Source organism: Haliotis asinina, chromosome 8 (genome assembly GCF_037392515.1).
Source record: "Haliotis asinina isolate JCU_RB_2024 chromosome 8, JCU_Hal_asi_v2, whole genome shotgun sequence".
NCBI classification, from domain to species: domain Eukaryota; kingdom Metazoa; phylum Mollusca; class Gastropoda; order Lepetellida; family Haliotidae; genus Haliotis; species Haliotis asinina.
In genome coordinates this window covers 51,512,400-51,528,104 of record NC_090287.1, presented here as the reverse complement: position 1 = coordinate 51,528,104, position 15,705 = coordinate 51,512,400, and positions in this window count along the sequence as shown.

Genomic DNA, 15,705 nt, shown 5'->3' with positions numbered 1-15,705 from the left:
ACTCACACTAGACCTCTACGACCATATCGCATCCGCTACTCACTTCAACTGCTAGACTTTAAACTCATCCACAATTTACCTAGGCGACTTCATCACTGCGTACTGCATTCCTCCTGTTATACGTACAACTGAACCATTACCACGATGGGCATACACTCACACTCCAATACACTATTACCACGATAGCTTTAAACACTACACTCCGAACCAGACCAGTCCTACGACAGCTACAACCGGTGAACGTTTCTGCTACTGCTAAACAACCACATTAACTACGACACATTATACCGCTGCTGCTATTATCTTCATCACCACATACTATACTAACTCCGACTACTACTGCTACTACCGCGACTACAACTACTACTACTACTGCTGCTACTACTACCGCCACTACCACCACCACCACCACCACCACCACCACCACCACTACTACTACTACTACTACTGCTGCTGCTGCTACTACTACTACTACTACTACTACTACTACTACTACTACTACTACTACTACTACTACTACTACTACTGCTGCTGCTGCTGCTGCTGCTGCTACTGCTACTGCTACTGCTACGACCGCCTCTGCTACTACTACTACTACTACTACTACTACGACGACGACGACGACGATTACGCCTCTGCTACTACTATTACCGCCACTACTACTACTACTACTACTACTACTACTACTACCGCCTCTGCTACTACTATTACTACTACTACTACTACTATTGCTACGACCGCCTCTGCTACTACTATTACCGCCACTACTACTACTGCTGCTGCTACTACTACTGCTACCACTACTACTATTACCTCCGCTACTACTACTACTACTACCGCCGCTACTGCTACTACTACTACTACTACCGCTGCTACTATCACTGTTGCTACTACACCCACTACTACACCTGGGAACTACAAACACACTCACGTAAGCACGCACGCACACATATACGCTCACGTGTATATGCACGTTGCCAGAAAGATCCAGTGATCATGAAACCTAAATCGTACCTCTCACCCACAGCACACTCGCACACTGGAAAGTAACTGACATAATTCAGACCATCGTTTGTCCAAATGATCCACCCACAACTGCCATAAATGTGCCTAAGTAGAAGAAACATGTAACAGAAATTTCTGAAAAAATATGAACGTGATTGCTGTATTAGGCGTTCTTGTTCCCTGGAAGTAGCAAGAAGCATCTAGTTTCATATCGATTTTTAAGCGGTTACTGCTTTATTCTTGCGTAAAATTGATTAGATGATGCAACGGATTTGCTCTGCTCGGCGTGTTGAATCAAAACATTATCCCAACCAAGGACAGAATGAATAAACCGTACCCCCTTTCATAACAGCTTACATACTTTAATCACTCATCCATACACTTTGTTATAACCTTCAACCAGATCCATAAACATGGAACATTGTTATTTTAGCATTGATTGGGGTAAAGCCGCAGATCTGGTCTACGAAATATTCCTGCAAAATCGTAGCCGTATGATATGTTCAATTACGTTAAATAACCATAGACTTTAAATGGAGTTAAAACCATTTTTATGGCACCGCAATAAACAGATGTAATCAATGTCGAAACTCGTGGTCTACAGTTGGTATTCGGGTCCAGAAAAAAACAGGCACTGGCTTCATAGAAATCATGTCGTTTAGTAACATAGTAACAGTGTTAGGATTTTTCATTATATGATGTCATCTAATGCGTTTAAAATACACTTCCCTGCAAATAATGTTGTGTTAAGTAGGTCACATGCTATTTATTACCTGACTTGAAGTCAATACACTTTCTTTCCATTCCCAAGCACCTATGGAATCTTAAGCGTGACATTGTCGCGTTGTCGCAAAAGTGAAACTCATCAACATTTAAAAAAATGTAACAATGTTACAACGCGACAATGATTTGGCTATGTTAAAAACATAAGGTAATTACATACGCCCGATTTTAGGACAGCTCGTCATTTTGCTGACACTAGCGCGCTTTGGTTGACACATTTTGCATGCTTTTGTAATGCGACAATGTATCTCGTGGGTGTACATACTTGCCACTGGCCGCATCTTGCAAATGAATGTTTCGGAAATGTATGTATGACGTAAAAATAGCATTTAATCACCGTACATCTTGATCTCCATTTACTAACACAGTAAATCAATCAGTTCGTTTTCATACGTTTTCTAAATTTCTTTTGAGTGGTGGATTCTGTTTTCAAACTTCTTATTTCAAACTTCAAATAAAGTTAACCAGCTCCAAATTACCAACTCACATTTACTAGTGTTGAATGTTGGTAGAACATGGACTGAACTCCACCCTTAACTCTGTATTTTGTAGAGTCATCGGTTTGTAATCGTAGCGGTTTCGTTCTCAAAACAGTCAGCGCTACTTTCAGTGTGCGTTTCACTATACCGCCCCCATACAGCTGGAATATTGCTGAGTGCGGCGTAAAACTAAACGCACTCACTCACGTTTCACTATCGTCTTTGCCCATCGTAAGATGCGACTAACGGGATCGGATGGTCAGACTCGCTTACCTGGTTGACGCAAGTCAACGTATCCCAGTTGTATAGATCGATGCTCATGCTGTTGATCGCCGGATTGTCTGGTCCAGACTTGATTATTACCAGACTGCCATCATGTAGCTGGAATATTGCCGAGTCCAGCATAAAACTAAACTCACTCACTCACTTTAATGTGCGCTGTACTTTTAAGAATGAGTTTAGATCCTGTCCAAAGTAAATGCCTTAATAACTGTCCTGTATATTTTACGACTAGTCTCTAAAAGCGTTTAGGGTTATGTGTTTAACAGTTGAAAGTGTATACGTGCATGGTAATCGGCTTTCATTGACATTTTCCGTTTTCTGTATGAGTGATTGAGTTTGCTTTTACGCCGCAGCAATATTCCAGCAATAGCACGGCGGGGGACACCAGCAATATTCCAGCAATAGCACGGCGGGGGACACCAGAAAAGCGCCCCACACACTGTATCCCTGTGGGGAATCGAACCCGGGTCTTCGGCGTGAAGAACGTGTTACTCTTTAAGGCATATATAATGAAGTACCTTAAATGTGATTCCACATCTAATTCACAGGTATTTTGTACATCATATTCTTAATATACTTAATATACTGTGTATATTTTACTTAATTTCCAAAGATATGCACTTTATTAATGCTTGTTCAAAATGTACACATGTTCAGATTATTGAGTGTTCTGGCTATGGGGTATCTGCACTGTAAGATGAAAACCGTGTTTTCTGTTTCGAACCAAGACGAGCTGTGACAGAACGCACTTAACGTGTATTCAGCTAAGGATTTATGCACGTATAGCTACACACATTAAGGTTTTATTATCTTTGTACATGTTTACATTCTAAACATATTTCTGCTGTGCACACAACGCTCAGAAAATACATAATTTGTAGACTGTGTCGTTCCAAAAGAAATCACATTGATGAAGTGTTTTTGAAATTACAGCTTGATTTTCACATCGTGTCCATGCTTTGTAAACCAGCCAACAGAAATAAACATACTTTCGGCTATCAGCTGTTGAATCTGTCATCTAAATTTAATATTTCCAGCAATCGATCTCGCAGTTAGATAAAGACCGGACATGATTAGATAGGGCACCGTGGCAGATTATAAATGGTTGATTTTTAAAGTCAGCTCTGGCAGGAACCAGTCTCTGACCACATTGCTTGCTCTCTTCCGATGCTCCTTGTTCGTAATATTTGTTTGGAAAGGGAGTCTTGGCATGAAAAAGGGAGATATATGAGTGTGTGGATTTCACCAGTGATTGTTAGTAGTGGTATTTGAGCGATTGGTTGCTAGAAGTATTGAAAACAAATGTTGCTGTTTTGATTAGCCCATTGTCAGAGCTGTAGCCCGTAATAGTGAGTTTAGTTTTACGCCGCACTCAGCAATATTCCAGCTATATGGCGGCGTGTAGCCCGTAATAAGTATACCAGCCGTGAAAATCCGGGTTAAAATTGGCAGTAACTTACACATGTCGTAAGAGGAGACTAACGGAATCGGGTGATCAGGATCGCGGATTTAGTTGACACGTCATCGCACCCCAACTGTGCACATCGAAGGTCATGCTGTTGATCACTGGATTTTCAATCCAGTCCAACCGTAAAAATCATACGGCGAAAAACGGATGCATATTAACACTGAGCGTTACAATATAATAGTCAAAAACTATCAGAACCATCATGCGGTTCATTTGGTCATCATGCGTACTAATTATCGTTCTCAACTCTCTGAGGAGGATACAAACGTATTCGAAGCTGAGAACGGATGTAGAAAAAGTGGTTATCCACCACACATATCGGATATTCATTCCCGGCTGCTTTTGTGGGAAGGTACTGGTTGCGGTATTTGTACATGAATACTGATATTTGACCATAAAAGAAATATACTTGTTAAGTCTTCGTATTTAAATTCTTCTCTTTTTTGCCCTTTAATTCATGGCAACCAAGACATTTCAATTATTGACCAGTGAAGAACCGAATCTGGGCCTACGTTCTTTCGGACTTCTTAGCGCTAAAATAGTCGTAAGTGCCATACATTAAAATTAACTTACGATTATATTAGCGCGTGCTTCTTGGTGATCTAATTATAAACTACCGAACTGTTGAACACTGTCCAACTGTTTCACTTGACATGACATCACGAAGACTATGACGTTATAAATATATGACGTCATAATATGTATGACGTCTCTTGTAAACCACTTGAAACAATGGCGGACGTTTATCATTGAAAGCGTCGTTGTAAACATGCACAAGTGATGATGATGTCGCCGGGAAAAAACGTGTCAGAAACGCCACCGTTGTTGGATCTAAACAACTCCACTGCCCGAACATTAGTGAAAACTATTGGCGTGACACCGACGCTTGCTCGAAAGATCGTCAGCTACCGACGTCAAAAGGGCTGGTACGATCACATTGGGGAACTATGGCGGATCAAGCAGATGACGCTTCCACTTTTCGAAGCCATCACCTCCAGGTACACCGTTAACAGACAATATGCAAAACAACCCTCCCGGCGATTGGAAATCGTGTCGAAAGGTTTTGAAAGTAAAAGAAAGTCCCCAGGTAGAGATTCCGATTTATCAGGAGGCACAAGAATTGACCCGCCCTGTAGCAAAGTGTCAAGAAATCCAAACAAAGTGAGTATAAAGGAAGAAGGGGAAAGTCAAAATGTTACGGACAAAACACGTATGATGGATGTTTCTAAAGATGTTCCACTGCCGCAAATAAGGATGGATCCTATTGCAGTAAATAGGTCCGTATCCGGTAATGTCCTAATGGTAACATATAAAGCTATAGGTCAGGCACCCAAACAGCGGACAGTAGAGATTGATCATATTTTTAACAAAGGTGACAATAGAAACAGAGCCTTCCAACTTGCCCAATCTGAACCAGACAGAAACAGTACTACAACACCAGGGGGCCCATTGACTGCCCAGAAACTCAAGACTGTTGAGAAGTCTGACGAAAAGAGGAATCGTCTGAAGTCTATTGAGAAATGGATTTCTGAAGTGAATGAAGCAGAAGACGAAAACGAGAAGAATGCCGGGTTCTATAAGAAAAAAGACCCAGACAAAACGAAAGCAAAATTTAATGGAAATGAAGCATTATCAAGTAAGCCCGTACCTGGACCAAGTGGGGCCAAGAAATTAGAGAAAACTGGGGAGGATGATTTAGGAAAATCTGTTGAGTCCCAAAGAGGCAATCCCAAATCGGAGAGTATAGACAAAAGGTCTGAGAACGTGGGAAAAGGGTCGGAGAAAACGAACAAAAAATCAGAGAAAACTGACAAAACATCGGAGAAAATGGAACCCAAATCGGAGAAGAACAGAACCGAAGACTCAGTTCCGGGAACAAGTGGAGTAAAACGTGATGTCCCTTCCACAAAGGAACACGATAAGGCACTTAATGTGAATGAAATAACGCACTCAAAACGGAAAGCAGAGGAAGATGAGCAACGTCATCATCGACACAAGCGTCATCATTCTGATGGGAGGGATCGTCGCAAAGAGGATCGATCTCAGCGGGTGGACGGTGTAAAACACAGACATGGCCATCGCCATGACAGGCACAGAGGACAACCAACTGAATCATCGGACAAAAATAAATCAGTTTGCCAGATTATGTAAAGGGTGAAGTGCATGTCACTCGCTGGACTATTGTGATCACGAATTAGTCACTTATAGATTTATGGTCAATGTGCAATTTTCAAATAAATGACTCTACTATTTTGCTGTTATTCGGGGTTTGGAGCCGATGTGAGTGAGGGGTAGCTGTCTCTCTTGTGCATGAAGTTTTACACCAACGTAGACGAAGGTAATGTCTATACAACCAAGTGGATACTTTTAGACGCTGAATGCGATGGTGACGATGTAGCACGACCGAGACGTCGGGCTCTTACACCAATCGATCTTTCAACCTATTCCGTACAGTTTGACCGGATATCCTCTGAAGTCCAGGCACCCTGGCTGCTGTGCTCTCACCCGTGACAGTACGATCACGCAACTGTAGTACAGGATGTGCCGATCTTGGACTGAAGTGGTAACTCGAGGTCTGCCTGTACGGGGACGGTCATTTGGTATACCTGCTTGGTTGCAACGAGCTGCTAGCCATGATATCTTGTTCAGTCTAGATCTAGCACTCAGACGCCTGGCAATAGAAGATTGGTAGTCCCCATCATGCATTCTTTCAATGGCGATGTTCCGTGTCGCACAGTCAAGACGCGAAGTGGTGATTTGAATGAATAGTGAATGAACGCCAGTTTCTGAAATTAATCTGGTTTTTATTGCCAGACAGCGAATGCTCTTTGCTGCACAATTTCACCTGGCAGGTGATGTCTAGTGAATGCTCTTTGATGCACAATTTCATCTGGCAGGTGATTTCTGTTGCGATGTGGCGATGCCTTTCTAATCCTTGTAAGAAATCTCATCAAAATCAACATTTTCAGGAAAATCGATTTTTTTACTTGTGCAGTTGTGTAAAATCATGTTATCAACGCTTTTATAACATACTTTGACGATTGTTTCAACACAATGGACAATAGGTAATTAATGAATTTTCAAAAAATACAAATCGAATATGCGTTTCTTTTTGGGGATAGTATACATCTCCTACCGTCAGTTTGTTTGCGGTGAAATCCAGTTTATCCTGGACTTGAGTTTGGTTTTAATGCAAGAATACAATATACATGTCATGTCAGAGAATACCAGTCACTGTTGTTGAAACCTTGCTGAAACATGCAGAAATAGTGCTTGAACGTCGGTAACTATTTTCTTTTACGAAACGTAAACTTAAGAGAATATTTAGGAAGCGCCATCTCGGTATCCTTGGGAACGAAGTAACATTCGTTTTCATACATCATATTAGAGACTGTAGACCTAATGGGTCAGAGGGGCGGAAGAGGGGTGGCCCAGTAGTTAAAGCGTTTGCTCGCCACGCCGAAGACCCCAGTTCGATTCCCGACATGGGTACAATGTGTGAGGCCCACTTCTGCTCTTCGCACTTTATTTAGAAGTACAGATAAAAGTTATCAAATACTTGGTAAGCTCCTGAATATGTATGTATCAATATTCCCCAAGAAATGTTATAACATGATATTTTTATTTGAATCTAACGAAACATCAACTTGGGTAACGAATATTAGAAATATACTAAAACGGTATGGTTTTAGTAATGCCTTTTCGCAATGCGTAAAAGATATGTACATTCAGACCAGGAATTCATCTTTAACACATTTACTCAAATCCACTTTTCACGGTACTTGAAACAGTATCTGTTTTAAATACAAAGCCATACCTCCATGATATTAATCTTTATCCAGACCAAACTTTATCCAGATTTAGATGCTCTTCACATGATCTTATAGTCGAGAAGGGCAGATATTATAATATTCCAAAAGAAAACAGACTGCAAATTTTGTGAATCTGTGTAAATGTAGATGAGTTCCAATTTCAGCTGGTATGTCCTTACCACACAAATTTAAGGACAAAATATCTACCACAATATTACCATTCACATCATACCACGTTGAAATTTAATTTGTTAATGAACTCCAATAATACAACTTATATGTGCAAACCTGGTATGCATAGCCACCATGATTTTTCTCACAGAAAACAGCCCTTGCAAACATTGTGATTGTATGTCACTACTGTTATCAGACTTTGTACCATAGGCTTATGGCGTCTTCATGAAAAAATCGCGTGTAGTACACCTATGGACCTTTGCCCACCGATGAGCAAGATATAACTGAAATACCATTCCAAGTCGCCTAAACCATAACGCATACAAATCTCAGCACAGCGCACATGCCATTATCCACGAGCTCCTAATGGTATCGCGGGTCTTTTTCAAGTAAACTCCGATCGAATACCTCGTTAGTCTGTTGATTGTGCTGGTTATATAATCGTACTAAACCATGATCAATAATACTTCTTAGAAACTGTTTGTGTCCATGTCGCTGACGTAATGCAATGCAGCCATTCGACGAAACAGGGAGTCAGTTAAGGAGGAAAGAGTTATTTCCCCTTAGTAAATCCTTCGTGGTCGTATATCACTGATGTTATGCACGCATCACGCGATAAAAGCGTTGCTTAATAACAGGTAGACAAATGGAATCAGTTACAAATATTTTGCATTTTGCTGCGTTGTGAAATATCCGATGTCTGGTATACAGACACTGGTGGAATAATGCCGATGTGACGTAAAAACCAACTCAACTTAATTAATGTTCACCATTAATTATTTACTTTTTACGCCAAATGGAATCTGTCTCGGTGAGTAATCTAAGCTGATGATGCTCTGGCGTTGCGTTGCGTTGTTGCACGTAAGAGTGTGTTTCGTACACAGTAAAGTCAGTACTATGCAACTGTATACTGACTCCGGTAGATTAAAACCCCACAGTGCCACTAACACGGAAACCAGACACCAGGGTTAAAGTGAGTGAGTTTAGTTTTGGACGGCTCCTTTACCAATATTCCAACAATGGTGACACCGTATTTGGGCTTCATACCATTTTCGCATGTGGGGTATCGAACCCGAATATTCAGTGAGACGTGCGAACACTTTAACCACTAGGTACCCCACCGCCACTAGAGGTAAGGCATATCATGTGAAAGCGTGTATACTATCCCCAAAAAGAAACGCATAGGCGATTTGTATTTTTAGAAATGTATTAATTACCTATTGTGTCCAAACAATCGTCGTTGAAACTGGGCCTCAAAGAAAATAGACTACTAGGAAGTGAAAAAACACAGATTACATTCAGAAATTGGCATTTGTTTTGAAGGGATTTGTTTCAAGATCAAATCACATCGTCATGTCCTGACTCTTCTTTGAAAGGCATTTTAGAAAAGTTGTATAGATGAACCCACTGCCATAAAGAAGATGGCTATCCAAAAATATCAAGGCTTGCAGCTCGTTGCAAGCAAACAGATACAACAAATGGCCGTCTCCGTATGTTCTAACACACACAAAATGGAAACAAATGTAACAAACTTTGTGCCGAAAAATAATCTCTAGAAATCAAACGGCGGTACCATAGTGAACAACAGAGAAACAGCAGCAGTTGTCTCCAACAAAGCTCTGATTGAGAAGGTATGAGCGTATGTACAAAGCACTCGTAAAATCTAGCTTTTTTGCTGCCTTCGGTAACTGCACTACGTCCTTCAAGTCTCCGGACTTCACTGGTTTTCCATTTTCTCTCTTTCTTCAATGCAAAAGTCTAAGGTGAACCATGTCTACATTTCCCACCCCAATCATGATACAGGTATACTATGCCGCAGCATGAAAGCTCCACTCATGTAGTGTGACAGTCAGCCTAGTTTTAGTGTACGGGCGCGCATTGTTGCTTGGTTTGTTGTTTAAGTCCGCACTCTGTAATATTTCAGTTATGTGGCCTCGGTCAGTAAAGATCGAGTCAGGATCAGAAAATCCAGTGATCATGATCATGATCATCGGTCTACACACTTGGGAAACGATGACATATGTCAACCAGTTCAGGGATCCCTGACCACCCGATCTCGTCAGTCGCCTCTAATAACACGCAGATTACAGCAGATCATTTCCAACCCGGATACTTACGGGTCGAATCGCAAGAACTAAAACAATGCATATTAATAATTATTATCTATAATACATTTTGGTCTTCTGTTCGCTTCCTTTCAGTTTCTATGGACACATTAAAATTCAAGGCACAGATGAATGGACTCCTTTCGGTATGGGCTTGCAAATGTTACCTCCAACAGATTTTGACGGAATTGGTGCCAACTGTCAAAGACCAGTCTCCCGAAACAAGTAGATTTTTTTAAATTGAAAAAGAGCAAGATAAAAAGACATTTAGTGAACATTTGCGTTTCAGATTCGAATGAACATGTAACTTCATGTATCACTTACATTAGTAAAGTAGCCAGCACGCGGAACAGATCGTCAGTCGCTGTACCGACACCCTCATAGCTTAGGAGCACATTTGAAAAAGAAACACCGAAGAAACACAACAACTGACTCTGGAACAGGAAGAGCAAGCAATGGTAACACAACGGTAGACAGCAGGTCTTAATTGCGACCTTTTGGGTGAACGCCATTGACGGCACCCAGGCATACAGAACTATACAGGAGAGACACGGGGGTGGAGTGGACGCCCCTCACTGACGCCGACAGATACCGACAGACGTCGTAGTTCGGTACCTTGACGCAGATGGCGGCAACAGCGTTTGGACATCACCTGCGTCTACTTTCAGTATCGCGTTGACTACGACCTGAAGGAATCAGAATCAAGCGCAATATGAGCTCCTGAAACGCCCCTCTGAAAGGCAAGTTGTCTGGTTCTTCTTTCGGTGCCGTCAGAATACTAAAACCCTCTGGAACACTGCAGTCATAAGCTCCCAGTATTAGTTAGAATACTTTTCGTCACAAATTTTGTTTCCATTTTTGCGTGAGTTGTAATTAGCATGATGACTTCGTCGACCCGGACACCAATATATCCCTCTTATATGAAACATAAACTAGTGCTCTAAAGAATGTATACGGTGTGTTTCACTGATGATGCACCACAAGTCATGGCGGTAAGTCATTGTGAAGACGTTTTCTAATTCAGGAATATGCACGCATATTTTTTCAAAACGCAAGATGCATTTGAGTCTAAAATTAATCATGTAAATTCATATACTGAGTCGAAAAAGAAACTTCACAAAATGTATTTTTTAAAAATGATGAATATTTTTTTCTGCTGATACATCTATGTATCCGAAATGGGATCCCTTTCTTTCGACTCTAGATAAGCTTTAGCAAAACCCACTCAAACCCATCCATTCGTCGTGCAAATGACGTTAGTGCCAAATCAGGTTTTGCACGTGCAGTCGATCACGTGATCTTCGCATCGAAGTTTTTCTTCATTCGCACGTGTTTGCATTGACCTCAAAAATTGAAAAATAAGTTTTAAACCACAGTTCTCACGGTACTTTAAATACCGCGATTGTCAAATGTGCAACGTGAATGTGCCGTTGGCAAGTTGCTAGCTGGCAAGTTGCTAGCGGAAAGATCAGTTATTGACGTCGCAAGAGCAATAGGATGTAGCCGTCGTACTGTGTATGACTTGCGAAGTCGTCTACAACAAACTGGCACCACTTCTGATCGCCCAACGTCGGGTCGTCCACGTGTGACGTCACGAGCAGAAGCCCGTCAAATCGTCCTACGTCACCTACGTGACAGATATCTGCCGGCTACACGAACCAGGACTGAGATGTTTAGAGGTCGACTGTCCTCACAGACCATTCGAAATCGGTTGCGGGCTGCCAGTTTCCATTCTCGACGTCCATATCGTGGGCCAATATTGACGCCGTTTCATCAACGTCAACGTCTGCTGTGGGTTCAACGTCACCTCCGATGGAGCCAGAGAGAATGGAATCGAGTTGTCTTTAGCGATGAATCCAGGTTTACCCTCAGATTCATAGAGTCTGGCGACGACGTCGTGAACGGTATGCCCAATGTTGTGTTCAGGAAGTCGACAGAATCGAGGGCGGGAGTTGCATAGTGTGGGGTGCTTTCTGTACGGACAACCGTTCCTGACTTCTGGTCATCCCTGGAAACCTCAGAGCTGCTGCTTACCGCGACCAGGTGATCACCCCTGAACTCGTTCCTTTCTTGGCGGATCATGGCCCAGGTCTACAGTTCCAGCATGATAAAGCTGGGGTGCATACCGCGATGTTGACACGAAATTTCCTTCAAAACGCTGGAATCAGCGTCATGGACTGGCAATCCAGGTCCCCTGACCTTAATCCAACAGAACACGTTTGGGATGTACTTGGGAGAAGGCTTCGTGGTCTTAGGAACCAACCTCAGAATTTGCAAGAGCTTGGCGCTGCCTTGCAAGAGCAATGGCGCAGAATCCCAAACCACGTGTTCACAAGCATAAGGCAGTCGATGAGTAGACGGTGTTTGGCAGTGATAAATGGGCGGGGCGGTCATACACAATATTCAACTGAGAAATTTCGAATATTTATTCTTGCGACTTGACATTCTGTATACCCATGTTTTGTAACGGCCTTGTAGCCTAATGGAACTGATTATGACACTGTCAGCGTACCGAGTACATCACACAGATCGCAGCAATGAAATAATAACAATTTAACCATCTTACCATCTCTTGTTCTTTTATAGTGTTCTGAAGAAGGAATGTGAAGTTGTGTATATAAACACAATGATTTTGAATCATTTATGTATATTTCATTTTTTCGTATCACTTCAATTTAACCCATTACTTTTAAAATTAATTGTTCTTTTGTCACACATGTAAGGATACCTTTGTTGATGGAATTCATGTAATTGTTTAGGCATCATTGACAGAACAGACAGATCCCTAACACTTTCCTAGGTGAACCTCATTAAAAAAAATTGGAATAACTCCATTCGTATGCAATATATGCAATAAATTGCTTTATCCTTTAAAAATAGTTCGACCATTGGATATTAAACTATTTACTGTATTTCCATAGTAACAAGTGAATGCAAAATATGTCATGTAACACACTGGTCGAACAGTATGCGATTATCCTGATATGAAATTATATGTTTTCTATTTTCGTATCTCTCTCTGCATATGTCTCAGTCGAGGTGAAGAGACATGACCATACATCGATTAACAAATACATGTCCAGTAATGTAAATAATAATAATCTTGATTTTGAAGTATGACTGTAAGTATTTGATTTATGTTTCATTGATGCCCAACAGTGCGTGACATGTCCAATAACGATGCACGAACGCCCTTCTATTTTATATATTATCCACAGATTACGTAAGTTCATGATAACAGTCATTTTGAGTTGTGTCAGAAGAAAACGTTATTTTTTTGTACAAATCGCGATTTCACATACAATACTCTTCATGAGAAAGAGTCAGTGAGAAACAGATGAATATAATATTATTAGTGCTGAGAGATGGTGAAAGATCAGTAATAAAATGGAAAGTGTAACATGCCGTTTTATTTTGAGGTTGCACGAACTACAGTGGTGTTTGATAACGCAATGCATTTTTAGATGGTATGCTAAAGAGGTGGTCATGCCTAGACGATCGGTCGAACATTCCTTCATAGGGCAAGTCATGACCCGAATACATACTCCAGATGAGAGAGACGGCGTTCCTACACCGCTTGCTTACTTTAGGTAACTTAGATGCTGAGCTTTTGACGTTGTCGAACACGTCTCTCGATCATGTCAAAGAAGTGTTGAGGATAATGCAATGACGCCTGTCTGACTAATGCATTGTAGCGATATTTCTTTCTTGGAGGTAGTGATTCAGAGACGCCGAGTAGAGGGCCCCTGCGTTATCGCCTTGGGATATATCCGTGGACCCAAACTGCGTGTAAACGGCATAACTATGCACATTTGTGTATTTTCAGTAGGACTGTCCAATGATCGTAATAAGGACAATATGCACAGGTGATCCCATCCATGTCATTGCAGACCACCCCAAAAATTTGTCACGTTTTATGTTGACGTGGAAATGACGGCACGACGCCCCGGGAAACGTAGAGTCAAGAAATTCACCTATGGTTTTTCGGTTTTGGAATGTGTTGGGTTGTTTTGACAAATGGCAGTGTTGCACCACGTGGTCGCCACCACAAACCTGATAAAAGAACAAACATCTTTGTTATTCCCTTGCAAATTTCGATAATCGCCTGGTCAGCAAGTTAAACTGGACACCTTAAAATCATGTTCTGTGGGCAACAGTAAGTGAATGTGTTGCAATCGGCTGTACAATCTACTTCGGGCAAGTAGAGGACTATCTCTGAAGGAAACTGTCCTTTTTCGTTTTTCTTGTGGTCAAGACATGATCTTACAGAACTTAACCCCATGCAGCTTTACCAACGCAATGTGCATGCATGCCACTGATGTTAGCCGAAACATTGTTTAAAAACATTACCGGTGATACTTACCTCTTTTCAAGGGGTAATGTATATTCTGTATTTCTCATTAAAAGTTATGCACGCTGATTATACCTGAATTATTTCGCTGCAACACCACGGAGTAATGGGATTTTGACAGAAAATGACTGGCTTCACCGCTGAAGGACGGCGTGCACTTTGTTTAGCATCGCTAGATGTACAATCTTTGACGGTGGCCATGACCTGACCTTTGCACAGCGATAACGTCGGTTCTCTGACAGAGGTGACGCCTAACCAGCGCTGTCCCTTTACCATTATAGAGGACGTGTATTTATTCACATCACGAATATAGCCAAGGATACATCTCTAATTCGGAGGCAATGTAAAAGCCCTGTCCTCACAGACATTGTTTAATTTAAATTGCCAGGAACCGTGGATCCTTCTCACGCCCACGAGCATTAAGCAGTCTGAAATTGTCTGATCTTGTTTTTGTATTATTGCATGAAACAAGTATCAAGGACGTGTCAGAATTATCCCAAACGATTGTTGCCCATGGCAAGATGTAACGATGAGAGACGGAACCAATCAGATCTTGACGTAAGATCACTTTACTTCCAGTCAGGTGAGCTAAAAGTGGCCAGAAAAAATGGAAGGGAATGTTTTCCAACTTGTTGTTTGTTAGAAGAGGTCAGCAACACACAGAACAATTTCCTACAGACAGTCTTTGTCCTTGCTGTGAGCACTATAATTATCAAGTGTCCATTACGAGCTGTAAACCTTTCAACGTCTTGTTTTCACCTGTCTGTGTTAAATGGTGAGTAATTATTTTGTTCCAGTTGGAACTAGGGCACATGGCTGAAATGGTATGCTCTCAAGAGCCTAGAAATAACTGTCTGAGCTGTCATCGCGCAATGGGCCTCATGCGTGGGTGTAGGCATTTCTATAAAGCGTCCGTTAACCTATTTTAATGTTCCCCCGTCTATAAGCATCATGAGACTGAAAATGAAACAGTGAATATGAAGTGGTTCTGTGGTGATAGACGTGATATTTAAAAATACATTTTTGGACCTTACGCTTGCAGTGTATGCTTCACTTCTCAGGGATGTAGATTCCTTTCACAAGGATAGTGATTTTTAGTTTTACTTTTAGTTTTAGTTTTAGTTTTACGCCGCACATGGTGGCGGTATGTAAATAACCGAGTCTGAACCAGAGAATCCAGTGATCAACAACATAAGCATCGATTTGTGCAGTTGAGAACCGATGGCATGTGTCAACCAAGTCAGCG